The 15,000-nt window shown below is 38.6% G+C and overlaps 15 non-coding genes and 2 pseudogenes across 15 annotated transcripts; all 17 read left to right on the top strand.

Moving 5' to 3' along the window:
• Positions 1-381: 381 nt before the first annotated feature.
• Positions 382-500, top strand: LOC132135685 (5S ribosomal RNA). The gene has a single exon (XR_009430615.1). It is a non-coding gene; the product is annotated as a 5S ribosomal RNA (ribosomal RNA).
• A 594-nt stretch (positions 501-1,094) lies between these two features.
• Positions 1,095-1,213, top strand: LOC132136507 (5S ribosomal RNA). The gene has a single exon (XR_009431369.1). It is a non-coding gene; the product is annotated as a 5S ribosomal RNA (ribosomal RNA).
• Positions 1,214-1,594: 381 nt separating this feature from the next.
• Positions 1,595-1,713, top strand: LOC132135684 (5S ribosomal RNA). The gene has a single exon (XR_009430614.1). It is a non-coding gene; the product is annotated as a 5S ribosomal RNA (ribosomal RNA).
• An 84-nt stretch (positions 1,714-1,797) lies between these two features.
• Positions 1,798-1,906, top strand: LOC132136293 (5S ribosomal RNA; annotated as a pseudogene).
• Positions 1,907-2,400: 494 nt separating this feature from the next.
• Positions 2,401-2,519, top strand: LOC132135284 (5S ribosomal RNA). The gene has a single exon (XR_009430235.1). It is a non-coding gene; the product is annotated as a 5S ribosomal RNA (ribosomal RNA).
• Positions 2,520-3,133: 614 nt separating this feature from the next.
• Positions 3,134-3,252, top strand: LOC132136506 (5S ribosomal RNA). The gene has a single exon (XR_009431368.1). It is a non-coding gene; the product is annotated as a 5S ribosomal RNA (ribosomal RNA).
• Positions 3,253-3,735: 483 nt separating this feature from the next.
• On the top strand, positions 3,736-3,854 carry LOC132136505 (5S ribosomal RNA). The gene has a single exon (XR_009431367.1). It is a non-coding gene; the product is annotated as a 5S ribosomal RNA (ribosomal RNA).
• A 381-nt stretch (positions 3,855-4,235) lies between these two features.
• On the top strand, positions 4,236-4,354 carry LOC132135904 (5S ribosomal RNA). Its single transcript, XR_009430820.1, has one exon. It is a non-coding gene; the product is annotated as a 5S ribosomal RNA (ribosomal RNA).
• An 84-nt stretch (positions 4,355-4,438) lies between these two features.
• Positions 4,439-4,557, top strand: LOC132136504 (5S ribosomal RNA). The gene has a single exon (XR_009431366.1). It is a non-coding gene; the product is annotated as a 5S ribosomal RNA (ribosomal RNA).
• A 381-nt stretch (positions 4,558-4,938) lies between these two features.
• LOC132135683 (5S ribosomal RNA) lies at positions 4,939-5,057 on the top strand. The gene has a single exon (XR_009430613.1). It is a non-coding gene; the product is annotated as a 5S ribosomal RNA (ribosomal RNA).
• Positions 5,058-5,141: 84 nt separating this feature from the next.
• On the top strand, positions 5,142-5,250 carry LOC132136292 (5S ribosomal RNA; annotated as a pseudogene).
• Positions 5,251-5,743: 493 nt separating this feature from the next.
• Positions 5,744-5,862, top strand: LOC132135283 (5S ribosomal RNA). The gene has a single exon (XR_009430234.1). It is a non-coding gene; the product is annotated as a 5S ribosomal RNA (ribosomal RNA).
• Positions 5,863-6,242: 380 nt separating this feature from the next.
• Positions 6,243-6,361, top strand: LOC132136194 (5S ribosomal RNA). Its single transcript, XR_009431092.1, has one exon. It is a non-coding gene; the product is annotated as a 5S ribosomal RNA (ribosomal RNA).
• Positions 6,362-6,965: 604 nt separating this feature from the next.
• LOC132135267 (5S ribosomal RNA) lies at positions 6,966-7,084 on the top strand. Its single transcript, XR_009430219.1, has one exon. It is a non-coding gene; the product is annotated as a 5S ribosomal RNA (ribosomal RNA).
• Positions 7,085-13,542: 6,458 nt separating this feature from the next.
• On the top strand, positions 13,543-13,661 carry LOC132136503 (5S ribosomal RNA). The gene has a single exon (XR_009431365.1). It is a non-coding gene; the product is annotated as a 5S ribosomal RNA (ribosomal RNA).
• Positions 13,662-13,745: 84 nt separating this feature from the next.
• LOC132135249 (5S ribosomal RNA) lies at positions 13,746-13,864 on the top strand. Its single transcript, XR_009430202.1, has one exon. It is a non-coding gene; the product is annotated as a 5S ribosomal RNA (ribosomal RNA).
• Positions 13,865-14,364: 500 nt separating this feature from the next.
• Positions 14,365-14,483, top strand: LOC132136501 (5S ribosomal RNA). The gene has a single exon (XR_009431363.1). It is a non-coding gene; the product is annotated as a 5S ribosomal RNA (ribosomal RNA).
• Positions 14,484-15,000: the final 517 nt, after the last annotated feature.

Genomic DNA, 15,000 nt, shown 5'->3' with positions numbered 1-15,000 from the left:
TTTAGGTTTCCTTCTCTACTTATATAATGCACTGGCGGTTATAGTGGCTGATCTTTAAATAGCCCTCTCTTTGCAGCCTAGTACTTTTGGAATATTTCAGTAATTATCTAAGAGTTTTGCATAAATAAAAAAAAAAAAAAAAAAAGAGTCAATGCCCAGTCTTAGAAAACCGAAACAGGTTTGGGCCAGGTTAGTACTTTTGGAAATTTTCAGTAATTATGTAATAAATTTGCAAAAAATTTTTTAAATAAATAAAGAGTCAATGCCCAATCTCAGAATCTAAGCAGGTTTGGGCCCAGTTAGTACTTGGATGGGAGACTGCCTGGAAATACCGATTATAGTGGCTGATCTTTAAATAGCCCTCTCTTTGCAGCCTCGTTCGCTTACGGCCATACCAGCATGGCTATGCCCGATCTCGTCTGATCTCGGAAGCTAAGCAGGTTTGGGCCTGGTTAGTACTTGGATGGGAGACCGCCTGGGAATACCAGGTGCTGTAAGCTTTTAGGTTTCCTTCTCTACTTATATAATGCACTGGCAGTTATAGTGGCTGATCTTTAAATAGCCCTCTCTTGGCAGCCCAGTACTTTTGGAATTTTTCAGTAATTATCTAAGAGTTTTGCATAAGTAAAAAAAAAAAAAAAAAAAAAGAGTCAATGCCCAGTCTTAGAAAACCGAAACAGGTTTGGGCCTGTTTAGTAGTTTTGGAACTTTTCACTAATTGTCTAATAATCTAGCAAAAAAAAAAAATAAATAAAAAAGAGTCAATGCCCAGTCTTAGAAAACCGAAACAGGTTTGGGCCTGTTTAGTAGTTTTGGAACTTTTCATTAATTGTCTAATAATCTAGCAAATAAAAAAGAGTCAATGCCCAGTCTTAGAAAACCGAAACAGGTTTGGGCCTGGTTAGTACTTTTGGAAATTTTCAGTAATTATGTAATAAATTTGCAAAAAAAAAAAATTAAATAAATAAAGAGTCAATGCCCAATCTCAGAATCTAAGCAGGTTTGGGCCCAGTTAGTACTTGGATGGGAGACTGCTTGGAAATACCGATTATAGTGGCTGATCTTTAAATAGCCCTCTCTTTGCAGCCTCCTTCGCTTACGGCCATACCAGCCTGGCTATGCCCGATCTCGTCTGATCTCGGAAGCTAAGCAGGTTTGGGCCTGGTTAGTACTTGGATGGGAGACCGCCTGGGAATACCAGGTGCTGTAAGCTTTTAGGTTTCCTTCTCTACTTATATAATGCACTGGCGGTTATAGTGGCTGATCTTTAAATAGCCCTCTCTTTGCAGCCTAGTACTTTTGGAATATTTCAGTAATTATCTAAGAGTTTTGCATAAATAAAAAAAAAAAAAAAAAAAGAGTCAATGCCCAGTCTTAGAAAACCGAAACAGGTTTGGGCCAGGTTAGTACTTTTGGAAATTTTCAGTAATTATGTAATAAATTTGCAAAAAAAATTTTAAATAAATAAAGAGTCAATGCCCAATCTCAGAATCTAAGCAGGTTTGGGCCCAGTTAGTACTTGGATGGGAGACTGCCTGGAAATACCGATTATAGTGGCTGATCTTTAAATAGCCCTCTCTTTGCAGCCTCGTTCGCTTACGGCCATACCAGCATGGCTATGCCCGATCTCGTCTGATCTCGGAAGCTAAGCAGGTTTGGGCCTGGTTAGTACTTGGATGGGAGACCGCCTGGGAATACCAGGTGCTGTAAGCTTTTAGGTTTCCTTCTCTACTTATATAATGCACTGGCAGTTATAGTGGCTGATCTTTAAATAGCCCTCTCTTTGCAGCCACCTTCGCTTACGGCCATACCAGCCTGGCTATGCCTGATCTCGGAAGCTAAGCAGGTTTGGGCCTGGTTAGTACTTGGATGGGAGACCGCCTGGGAATACCAGGTGCTGTAAGCTTTTAGGTTTCCTTCTCTACTTATATAATGCACTGGCGGTTATAGTGGCTGATCTTTAAATAGCCCTCTCTTTGCAGCCTAGTACTTTTGGAATTTTTCAGTAATTATCTAAGAGTTTTGCATAAATAAAAAAAAAAAAAAAAAAAAAAGATTCAATGCCCAGTCTTAGAAAACCGAAACAGGTTTGGGCCTGTTTAGTAGTTTTGGAACTTTTCACTAATTGTCTAATAATCTAGCAAAACAAAAAAAAAAAAAAAAGAGTCAATGCCCAGTCTTAGAAAACCGAAACAGGTTTGGGCCTGGTTAGTACTTTTGGAAATTTTCAGTAATTATGTAATAAATTTGCAAAAAAAAAAATTAAATAAATAAAGAGTCAATGCCCAATCTCAGAATCTAAGCAGGTTTGGGCCCAGTTAGTACTTGGATGGGAGACTGCTTGGAAATACCGATTATAGTGGCTGATCTTTAAATAGCCCTCTCTTTGCAGCCTCATTCGCTTATGGCCATACCAGCCTGGCTATGCCCGATCTCGTCTGATCTCGGAAGCTAAGCAGGTTTGGGCCTGGTTAGTACTTGGATGGGAGACCGCCTGGGAATACCAGGTGCTGTAAGCTTTTAGGTTTCCTTCTCTACTTATATAATGCACTGGCGGTTATAGTGGCTGATCTTTAAATAGCCCTCTCTTTGCAGCCTAGTACTTTTGGAATTTTTCAGTAATTATCTAAGAGTTTTGCATAAATAAAAAAAAAAAAAAAAAAAAAAGAGTCAATGCCCAGTCTTAGAAAACCGAAACAGGTTTGGGCCTGTTTAGTAGTTTTGGAACTTTTCACTAATTGTCTGATAATCTAGCAAAAAAAAAAAAAAAAAAAAAAAAAGAGTCAATGCCCAGTCTTAGAAAACCGAAACAAGTTTGGGCCTGCTTAGTAGTTTTGGAACTTTTCATTAATTGTCTAATAATCTAGCAAAAAAAAAAAAAAAAAAAAAAAAAAAAGAGTCAATGCCCAGTCTTAGAAAACCGAAACAGGTTTGGGCCTGGTTAGTACTTTTGGAAATTTTCAGTAATTATGTAATAAATTTGCAAAAAAAAAAATTAAATAAATAAAGAGTCAATGCCCAATCTCAGAATCTAAGCAGGTTTGGGCCCAGTTAGTACTTGGATGGGAGACTGCTTGGAAATACCGATTATAGTGGCTGATCTTTAAATAGCCCTCTCTTTGCAGCCTCCTTCGCTTACGGCCATACCAGCCTGGCTATGCCCGATCTCGTCTGATCTCGGAAGCTAAGCAGGTTTGGGCCTGGTTAGTACTTGGATGGGAGACCGCCTGGGAATACCAGGTGCTGTAAGCTTTTAGGTTTCCTTCTCTACTTATATAATGCACTGGCAGTTATAGTGGCTGATCTTTAAATAGCCCTCTCTTTGCAGCCCAGTACTTTTGGAATTTTTCAGTAATTATCTAAGAGTTTTGCATAAGTAAAAAAAAAAAAAAAAAAAAAGAGTCAATGCCCAGTCTTAGAAAACCGAAACAGGTTTGGGCCTGTTTAGTAGTTTTGGAACTTTTCATTAATTGTCTAATAATCTAGCAAAAAAAAAAAGAGTCAATGCCCAGTCTTAGAAAACCGAAACAGGTTTGGGCCTGGTTAGTACTTTTGGAAATTTTCAGTAATTATGTAATAAATTTGCAAAAAAAAAAATTAAATAAATAAAGAGTCAATGCCCAATCTCAGAATCTAAGCAGGTTTGGGCCCAGTTAGTACTTGGATGGGAGACTGCTTGGAAATACCGATTATAGTGGCTGATCTTTAAATAGCCCTCTCTTTGCAGCCTCCTTCGCTTACGGCCATACCAGCCTGGCTATGCCCGATCTCGTCTGATCTCGGAAGCTAAGCAGGTTTGGGCCTGGTTAGTACTTGGATGGGAGACCGCCTGGGAATACCAGGTGCTGTAAGCTTTTAGGTTTCCTTCTCTACTTATATAATGCACTGGCGGTTATAGTGGCTGATCTTTAAATAGCCCTCTCTTTGCAGCCTAGTACTTTTGGAATATTTCAGTAATTATCTAAGAGTTTTGCATAAATAAAAAAAAAAAAAAAAAAAGAGTCAATGCCCAGTCTTAGAAAACCGAAACAGGTTTGGGCCAGGTTAGTACTTTTGGAAATTTTCAGTAATTATGTAATAAATTTGCAAAAAAAATTTTAAATAAATAAAGAGTCAATGCCCAATCTCAGAATCTAAGCAGGTTTGGGCCCAGTTAGTACTTGGATGGGAGACTGCCTGGAAATACCGATTATAGTGGCTGATCTTTAAATAGCCCTCTCTTTGCAGCCTCGTTCGCTTACGGCCATACCAGCATGGCTATCCCCGATCTCGTCTGATCTCGGAAGCTAAGCAGGTTTGGGCCTGGTTAGTACTTGGATGGGAGACCGCCTGGGAATACCAGGTGCTGTAAGCTTTTAGGTTTCCTTCTCTACTTATATAATGCACTGGCAGTTATAGTGGCTGATCTTTAAATAGCCCTCTCTTTGCAGCCACCTTCGCTTACGGCCATACCAGCCTGGCTATGCCCGATCTCGTCTGATCTCGGAAGCTAAGCAGGTTTGGGCCTGGTTAGTACTTGGATGGGAGACCGCCTGGGAATACCAGGTGCTGTAAGCTTTTAGGTTTCCTTCTCTACTTATATAATGCACTGGCGGTTATAGTGGCTGATCTTTAAATAGCCCTCTCTTTGCAGCCTAGTACTTTTGGAATATTTCAGTAATTATCTAAGAGTTTTGCATAAATAAAAAAAAAAAAAAAAAAAGAGTCAATGCCCAGTCTTAGAAAACCGAAACAGGTTTGGGCCAGGTTAGTACTTTTGGAAATTTTCAGTAATTATGTAATAAATTTGCAAAAAAAATTTTAAATAAATAAAGAGTCAATGCCCAATCTCAGAATCTAAGCAGGTTTGGGCCCAGTTAGTACTTGGATGGGAGACTGCCTGGAAATACCGATTATAGTGGCTGATCTTTAAATAGCCCTCTCTTTGCAGCCTCGTTCGCTTACGGCCATACCAGCATGGCTATGCCCGATCTCGTCTGATCTCGGAAGCTAAGCAGGTTTGGGCCTGGTTAGTACTTGGATGGGAGACCGCCTGGGAATACCAGGTGCTGTAAGCTTTTAGGTTTCCTTCTCTACTTATATAATGCACTGGCAGTTATAGTGGCTGATCTTTAAATAGCCCTCTCTTTGCAGCCACCTTCGCTTACGGCCATACCAGCCTGGCTATGCCTGATCTCGGAAGCTAAGCAGGTTTGGGCCTGGTTAGTACTTGGATGGGAGACCGCCTGGGAATACCAGGTGCTGTAAGCTTTTAGGTTTCCTTCTCTACTTATATAATGCACTGGCGGTTATAGTGGCTGATCTTTAAATAGCCCTCTCTTTGCAGCCTAGTACTTTTGGAATTTTTCAGTAATTATCTAAGAGTTTTGCATAAATAAAAAAAAAAAAAAAAAAAAAGATTCAATGCCCAGTCTTAGAAAACCGAAACAGGTTTGGGCCTGTTTAGTAGTTTTGGAACTTTTCACTAATTGTCTAATAATCTAGCAAAACAAAAAAAAAAAAAAAAGAGTCAATGCCCAGTCTTAGAAAACCGAAACAGGTTTGGGCCTGGTTAGTACTTTTGGAAATTTTCAGTAATTATGTAATAAATTTGCAAAAAAAAAAATTAAATAAATAAAGAGTCAATGCCCAATCTCAGAATCTAAGCAGGTTTGGGCCCAGTTAGTACTTGGATGGGAGACTGCTTGGAAATACCGATTATAGTGGCTGATCTTTAAATAGCCCTCTCTTTGCAGCCTCATTCGCTTATGGCCATACCAGCCTGGCTATGCCCGATCTCGTCTGATCTCGGAAGCTAAGCAGGTTTGGGCCTGGTTAGTACTTGGATGGGAGACCGCCTGGGAATACCAGGTGCTGTAAGCTTTTAGGTTTCCTTCTCTACTTATATAATGCACTGGCGGTTATAGTGGCTGATCTTTAAATAGCCCTCTCTTTGCAGCCTAGTACTTTTGGAATATTTCAGTAATTATCTAAGAGTTTTGCATAAATAAAAAAAAAAAAAAAAAAGAGTCAATGCCCAGTCTTAGAAAACCGAAACAGGTTTGGGCCAGGTTAGTACTTTTGGAAATTTTCAGTAATTATGTAATAAATTTGCAAAAAAAATTTTAAATAAATAAAGAGTCAATGCCCAATCTCAGAATCTAAGCAGGTTTGGGCCCAGTTAGTACTTGGATGGGAGACTGCCTGGAAATACCGATTATAGTGGCTGATCTTTAAATAGCCCTCTCTTTGCAGCCTCGTTCGCTTACGGCCATACCAGCATGGCTATGCCCGATCTCGTCTGATCTCGGAAGCTAAGCAGGTTTGGGCCTGGTTAGTACTTGGATGTGAGACCGCCTGGGAATACCAGGTGCTGTAAGCTTTTAGGTTTCCTTCTCTACTTATATAATGCACTGGCAGTTATAGTGGCTGATCTTTAAATAGCCCTCTCTTTGCAGCCCAGTACTTTTGGAATTTTTCAGTAATTATCTAAGAGTTTTGCATAAGTAAAAAAAAAAAAAAAAAAAAAGAGTCAATGCCCAGTCTTAGAAAACCGAAACAGGTTTGGGCCTGTTTAGTAGTTTTGGAACTTTTCACTAATTGTCTAATAATCTAGCAAAAAAAAAAAAAAAAAAAAAAAGAGTCAATGCCCAGTCTTAGAAAACCGAAACAGGTTTGGGCCTGTTTAGTAGTTTTGGAACTTTTCATTAATTGTCTAATAATCTAGCAAAAAAAAAAAAAAAAAAAAAGAGTCAATGCCCAGTCTTAGAAAACCGAAACAGGTTTGGGCCTGGTTAGTACTTTTGGAAATTTTCAGTAATTATGTAATAAATTTGCAAAAAAAAAAATTAAATAAATAAAGAGTCAATGCCCAATCTCAGAATCTAAGCAGGTTTGGGCCCAGTTAGTACTTGGATGGGAGACTGCTTGGAAATACCGATTATAGTGGCTGATCTTTAAATAGCCCTCTCTTTGCAGCCTCCTTCGCTTACGGCCATACCAGCCTGGCTATGCCCGATCTCGTCTGATCTCGGAAGCTAAGCAGGTTTGGGCCTGGTAAGTACTTGGATGGGAGACCGCCTGGGAATACCAGGTGCTGTAAGCTTTTAGGTTTCCTTCTCTACTTATATAATGCACTGGCGGTTATAGTGGCTGATCTTTAAATAGCCCTCTCTTTGCAGCCTAGTACTTTTGGAATTTTTCAGTAATTATCTAAGAGTTTTGCATAAATAAAAAAAAAAAAAAAAAAAAAAGAGTCAATGCCCAGTCTTAGAAAACCGAAACAGGAAGGGGGCGCTATTCCTTGTGTAGGATGTAAGACGTGTTTCCCCGCTGCTCTGTGAGAAAGTGCTATATTTATTCATTTTCTCGCACAGTTTTGTACATTTACTTTGGACAAGTTATAAAACTAGTTTATTATCATTATTTAGTCCACGTATATAGACTGTAAGTCACTAATATGTCGTCGTCTCGAGCGAAAACGGACGCGGGTAAGAGTGGCCGCAGCAAAACTGCACAGTCATCGGATGATACTGATGTGGCCTCCGCGAATACAAGTTCTGCTGACAGTTCATCTGCAAATATAACTCTCATTCAGGGCATGCTGGAGTCGGTCAAAAATGACATATGCAAGAAAATCGATTCCCTGTCAACCGATTTGCGTTCGGAGATCGCCACAGTTAGACAGGAGGTCAAAGACTGGCTTGGGCCTATGCAGCAGAAAGTGGATTCTAATGCTGACACTATCAGAGAACTGGAACGCTCAACATCCGACCACAGTGATCGCATAACCGAACTAGAATCCGCAATCTCCACGCTCCAAAAACAAGTGGGACATCTGGACGCTAAATGTGAAGACTTGGAAGGAAGATCCAGACGAAATAACATTCGCCTTGTCGGACTACCTGAGGGAGCTGAGGGTACACATCCAACAGAGTTTGTTGCTCATCTTCTGCAGAGCTTACTACATCTCCAGGAAAAGCCTCTACTTGATCGGGCACATCGCACACTTCGTGAGAGGCCAAGAAAAGGGGAACCCCCCCGTCCCATTGTCATAAGAGTTCACTACTTTCAAGCCCGCGATGAGATCCTACGACGCGCTGCGCAACTGTCTCCTCTGACTCATGATGGGAATAAACTGTCTATTTTCGCGGACTACACAACGGCAGTTGTCAGGAAAAGGGCTGCCTTCAGGGACACGAAACGTCTTCTACACTCATGCCCCGGGGTTAAATTTGGCCTTCTGTTTCCTGCTGTGCTGCGGATCACTCTTCCCAATGGAGCTGTACACAAGTTTGAGGACCCCGTCGCCGCATCGGATTTCATTAAAAAAACTGTCTTGCCCGCAAACGCTTGAGGTAAACAGTGAATATGGCTTTGACACTCGGTAAATATAAACGGACAGAATATGAATAATGCAATCATCATGCTAGATAACTTGTCTTCTCCGTGGGTTATTTCTAATATTATAGCTATGTTAGTTTAAGATAAGTTCGCACACGTCTATGGGTTAACGGCACTGTGGACGGAGTCTAATCACGTGTTTATATCGCACTGTGTTCCATTTTTTTTTTTTCTTAATTACTTAGTCGTTTTCTCCGAGGCAGCATAAAGTGAATTGTAGTTGTGTTAAAAGGGGAATGCATGCGTCTCATTTGGGGAGATGCTTCTGCTGGGATGGGTTGGGCTGGTTAAGGTGTTTCTTTACTGTTCGCTTTTGCAAGTTGTTGTATTTTTTTTTTTTTTTTTTTTTTTTTTTTTTTTTTTTTTTTTTTTTTTTTTTTTTTTTTTTTTTTTTTCTTGGTCTCCGTATCAGTATCGGTCAATCACATTGGAAAGGTTGATTTCGCTGACTTACAATTTGATAAATTTTGACTATGACGCAGCCTAGAGCGACTCATCTGCCAGGCGGGAGGAGTTTCACTTTCGTTAGCTGGAACTGTAAAGGAGTGAACGCACCAATTAAACGTAGCAAGATATTACAACACCTCCAACATTTAGGAGCCCACATTGTATACCTTCAAGAAACACATCTTAGAATTCACGACCACCTATTGTTGAGAAGAAGATGGGTCGGTCAAGTATTCCACTCTAAATTTCAGGGTAAAGCCAGGGGTGTGGCAATCCTGATACACAGGTCTGTTCCCTTTGTATGTTCGGAGGTTATAGCAGATTCTAATGGGAGATTTGTTATTGTTTCAGGTAAAATCAGTAATTTTCCAGTTATTCTCGCCAATGTTTATGCGCCCAACTGGGACAATGATAATTTTTTTAGACATTTATTCTCTGTGCTGCCTGATACATCTTCACATCATCTTATTCTGGGAGGTGATTTTAACTGCTGGATTAATCCTAAACTTGATCGCTCCTCTGTTAGACATAATACACCTTCAAAGTCTGCACAGGTAATTAAGTCTTTTATGGAAGAGTTCAATGTTTCAGATCCTTGGCGGTTTTTCAACCCATCAGGGAAAGAATACTCATTCTTTTCTCATGTGCATCATACTTTCACTCGGATTGACTTTTTTCTGATAGATAATAGGTTGATTTCACTTGTTGAATCATGCTCATATAGTGCTATAGTTATTTCAGACCATGCGCCAATTAGTTTGAAGGTTTGTATTAAGGAGCTTGATGGTACACGCCCACCTTGGCGTCTAAACACCCGTATGCTGTCAGATGAACATTTTGTGGAATTTGTGTCTAATCAAATAGATGTCTTTATATCTACAAACAAGACTTCAGATGTTTCACCATCCCTTTTTTGGGAAACTATGAAGGCTTACTTAAGGGGCCAAATCATTTCATATACTGCATACAAGGAAAAAATGAGGAAACGGAAATTATCCGAGATTGTTCAGAAAATTGCCCAAATAGATAGTAAATACGCAGTCTCTACACTTCCAGATATATACAAGGAGCGTCTTGCTCTACAGGCAGAGTTTGACATACTTTCATCAAGTCATGCAGAGAATTTAATGTTTAGATCCAGATACAAGTATTATGAAGAGGGTGACAAGGCAAGTAAACTACTGGCCCATCAGTTACGACAAGACTCATCCTCTCATCACATTGCTCAGATTCAAACCCTCTCAGGGGTAACAACAAACCCTCAGCTAATTAATGATTATTTCAAAGAATATTTTATTTCCTTGTATGCATCTGAACAAATTGATGACCCCCGGGCTTTTGATGCCTTTTTTAGTGAACTGAATTTACCCACTGTTGATTCTGCGGCTCAGTTAGAAGAACCTATCACTATAGAAGAGCTTACTCGGGCTGTTACTTCTATGCAGTCTGGTAAATGCCCTGGGCCAGATGGGTACCCAGTTGAGTTTTATAAAACATTTTTTGATAAGTTGGCGCCCATTTTAATTGAAATGTATTTTGATTCATTTGTTTCGCTCAAGCTTCCCCAAACACTTAATCAGGCCTCTATTTCTCTAATTTTAAAGAAAAATAAAGATCCCTTGCATTGCACTTCCTATCGCCCGATCAGCCTCCTTAATGTTGACTTTAAACTCTTGTCTAAGTTGCTGGCTTTACGGCTAGAATCCGTGTTACCAACCATAATTTCTCCAGACCAGACTGGGTTTATTAAAAACAGGCATTCTTTTTTTAATATTAGAAAACTGTTTAACATTATATATAATCCCTCTTCTTCTGCTGTCCCAGAGGCAGTAATTTCACTAGATGCAGAGAAGGCCTTTGACCGGGTGGAGTGGAAATATCTCTTTTACACACTAGAGAAATTTGGTTTTGGTGATAAATTTATTTCTTGGGTGAGGTTATTATATTCTGCCCCCCAAGCGTCTGTCAGAACCAACAATACCCGTTCTGACTATTTTTCCCTCCACCGGTCCACTCGTCAGGGATGTCCCTTGAGTCCACTCCTCTTCGCCATCGCTATCGAACCCCTTGCTATTGCACTGAGGTTTGATTCATCTATAAAAGGCATAAAAAGAATGGGTTCAGAGCAAAAAGTGTCTTTGTATGCGGATGATCTCCTCCTTTATATTTCTGATATAGCTAGATCGATACCGGCAGCTCTTAATATTTTGAAATCATTCGGAATAATTTCTGGTTACAAATTAAATCTGAGCAAGAGCGAAATTTTTCCACTGAATTCTGCAGCTAGGGACTATCCTTTATATAATTTTCCATTTATGATTGCACACCATAGATTTACTTATCTTGGAGTCTGCATCACGGATAAATTCAAAGATCTTTTTAAATTTAACTTTGCTAATTTGTTACTCCAGATGGAGAAAGATTTTGAGCGCTGGTCTTTGCTCCCCCTTTCCTTGGTTGGAAGAATTAATTCAGTTAAAATGAATATTCTTCCTAAATTCTCCTATTATTTTCAGTGTATACCTATTTTCCTGCCTCAACACTTTTTTCGTAAAATTGATTCCTTAATCCTAGGATTTATCTGGAATAAAAAGATACCCAAAATTCGTAAGACATTCCTTCAGAGACCCAAAATACTTGGGGGTATGGCTCTGCCTAATTTACAATTTTATTATTGGGCTTCAAATCTCAGAGTCATGCAATACTGGTTAAATCAGGATCAATCTCAAGACTCATCTGGATGGTTTAATATGGAGGCTACTTCATGCATGCCCACTTCACTGACAGCCTTATTACATGCCCCCATTAAATGCTCTTCATCTCCCTATACTAAAAATGTCATTGTTAAAACTACGCTGAGAATCTGGAGACAATTCAGGCACCACTTTGGATTACAAACCTATTCCATCTTTGCACCTGTAGCAGCAAATTTTGTTTTCCCACCATCACTGATGGATAGTTCTTTTTCACAATGGTCAGCACTGGGCATTATAACATTTAACGATCTATATATAGATAATGTCTTTGCATCTTTCCAGCAACTAACAGAAAAATTTACACTGCCCAAATATCAATTTTTTAGGTATTTGCAGGTTCGTAGCTTCGTTCGAGACATGCACCCTCAATTTCCTAATCTCCCTAGAGCCACTCCTATTGATTTTTTTTTCAAGCCCACCCATATTATGAAGGGTATGATCTCTTATCTTTATAATGCAATTTGCACTTTGCGTGAATGCCCACTTACAACCATTAAATCTCAGTGGGAGGAGGACATAGGAGAAAACATTTCAGAAGAACAGTGGGAAAAGATTCTACGGCGTGTACACTCTTCATCTTTTTGTGCCAGACATGCTCTGATTCAGTTTAAAATTCTTCACCGTACCCACTGGACCAAAGTTAGACTTTCAAAAATATATCCTGAAGTGGATCCCACATGTGACCGTTGTCACCAGGCCCACGCAACTACTGCACACATGTTTTGGTCCTGTCCCTCCCTACAAAATTATTGGTCCCAAATTTTTAAAACACTATCTGAAGTTCTTACAAATCATATTGAACCTCTGGCTTTCACTGCTTTATTTGGTACTCTTTCCCCTTCTCTTAATATACCCAAATATAAGTCTGACTTTGTAGCCTTTGTGACACTGCTGGCAAGGCGTTTAATTTTATTAAACTGGAAATCGTCTAAACCTCCTACTCATTCTTTATGGATTAAAGATATTTTCCATTTTATTAAACTAGAAAAAATCAGACACACAATGAAGGGATCCTCTGATAATTTCAATAGAATTTGGGGACCTTTCCTTGGATATGTAGGAAAATGAAAGGCCTTCATTCATCTGTATATACATCTCCTCTGGTAGTAATTATTTTCCTCCCCCGATATATAGACTGGTACCCTATTTTAGGGATATGTCGGCTGTGCTCAATATGTTTAGCACCTCTTTGTACCTGGGGTTTTGTTTTGTAAATAATTATTCTTTTATTATTATTATTATTATTATTATTATTATTATTATTATTTTATTCATTTATTTATAGTTATGGATGACCAAGCTTTATAGGTGTGTTTTTTTTTTTTTTTTTTTTTTTTTTTTTTTTTTTTTTTTTTTTTTTTTTTTTTTTTTTTTTTTTTTTTTTTTTTTTTTTTTTTTTTTTTTTTTTTTTTTTTAGTTATTATTTGCTTGTCTTACTATCTTCTTGTTATCATTTGTATCATTTGTTGTGTGGATCCTTTTATTAACAATATGTATGTGTATGTGTGTATATGTATATACATACATGTATGTATGAAGGTTATATAAGTATATGTATATGTTTTGTAATTGTATGTTATATTTTGTTTATATGGAAAATTTAAATAAAGTGAGGAAAAAAAAAAAAAAAAAGAAAACCGAAACAGGTTTGGGCCTGTTTAGTAGTTTTGGAACTTTTCATTAATTGTCTAATAATCTAGCAAAAAAAAAAAAAAAAAAAGAGTCAATGCCCAGTCTTAGAAAACCGAAACAGGTTTGGGCCTGGTTAGTACTTTTGGAAATTTTCAGTAATTATGTAATAAATTTGCAAAAAAAAAATTTAAATAAATAAAGAGTCAATGCCCAATCTCAGAATCTAAGCAGGTTTGGGCCCAGTTAGTACTTGGATGGGAGACTGCTTGGAAATACCGATTATAGTGGCTGATCTTTAAATAGCCCTCTCTTTGCAGCCTCCTTCGCTTACGGCCATACCAGCCTGGCTATGCCCGATCTCGTCTGATCTCGGAAGCTAAGCAGGTTTGGGCCTGGTTAGTACTTGGATGGGAGACCGCCTGGGAATACCAGGTGCTGTAAGCTTTTAGGTTTCCTTCTCTACTTATATAATGCACTGGCAGTTATAGTGGCTGATCTTTAAATAGCCCTCTCTTTGCAGCCACCTTCGCTTACAGCCATACCAGCCTGGCTATGCCCGATCTCGTCTGATCTCGGAAGCTAAGCAGGTTTGGGCCTGGTTAGTACTTGGATGGGAGACCGCCTGGGAATACCAGGTGCTGTAAGCTTTTAGGTTTCCTTCTCTACTTATATAATGCACTGGCGGTTATAGTGGCTGATCTTTAAATAGCCCTCTCTTTGCAGCCTAGTACTTTTGGAATTTTTCAGTAATTATCTAAGAGTTTTGCATAAATAACAAAAAAAAAAAAAAAAAAAAGATTCAATGCCCAGTCTTAGAAAACCGAAACAGGTTTGGGCCTGTTTAGTAGTTTTGGAACTTTTCACTAATTGTCTAATAATCTAGCAAAGCAAAAAAAAAAAAAAAAAAAAAGAGTCAATGCCCAGTCTTAGAAAACCGAAACAGGTTTGGGCCTGGTTAGTACTTTTGGAAATTTTCAGTAATTATGTAATAAATTTGCAAAAAAAAATATTAAATAAATAAAGAGTCAATGCCCAATCTCAGAATCTAAGCAGGTTTGGGCCCAGTTAGTACTTGGATGGGAGACTGCTTGGAAATACCGATTATAGTGGCTGATCTTTAAATAGCCCTCTCTTTGCAGCCTCATTCGCTTACGGCCATACCAGCCTGGCTATGCCCGATCTCGTCTGATCTCGGAAGCTAAGCAGGTTTGGGCCTGGTTAGTACTTGGATGGGAGACCGCCTGGGAATACCAGGTGCTGTAAGCTTTTAGGTTTCCTTCTCTACTTATATAATGCACTGGCGGTTATAGTGGCTGATCTTTAAATAGCCCTCTCTTTGCAGCCTAGTACTTTTGGAATTTTTCAGTAATTATCTAAGAGTTTTGCATAAATAAAAAAAAAAAAAAAAAAAAAGAGTCAATGCCCAGTCTTAGAAAACCGAAACAGGTTTGGGCCTGTTTAGTAGTTTTGGAACTTTTCACTAATTGTCTGATAATCTAGCAAAAAAAAAAAAAAAAAAAAAAAAGAGTCAATGCCCAGTCTTAGAAAACCGAAACAAGTTTGGGCCTGCTTAGTAGTTTTGGAACTTTTCATTAATTGTCTAATAATCTAGCAAAAAAAAAAAAAAAAAAAAAGAGTCAATGCCCAGTCTTAGAAAACCGAAACAGGTTTGGGCCTGGTTAGTACTTTTGGAAATTTTCAGTAATTATGTAATAAATTTGCAAAAAAATTTTTTAAATAAATAAAGAGTCAATGCCCAATCTCAGAATCTAAGCAGGTTTGG

This window comes from Carassius carassius, unplaced genomic scaffold (assembly GCF_963082965.1).
Source record: "Carassius carassius unplaced genomic scaffold, fCarCar2.1 SCAFFOLD_60, whole genome shotgun sequence".
NCBI classification, from domain to species: domain Eukaryota; kingdom Metazoa; phylum Chordata; class Actinopteri; order Cypriniformes; family Cyprinidae; genus Carassius; species Carassius carassius.
The sequence above is the reverse complement of the archived record's forward strand: the minus strand, read 5'-3'. Positions and strand labels throughout refer to the sequence as shown.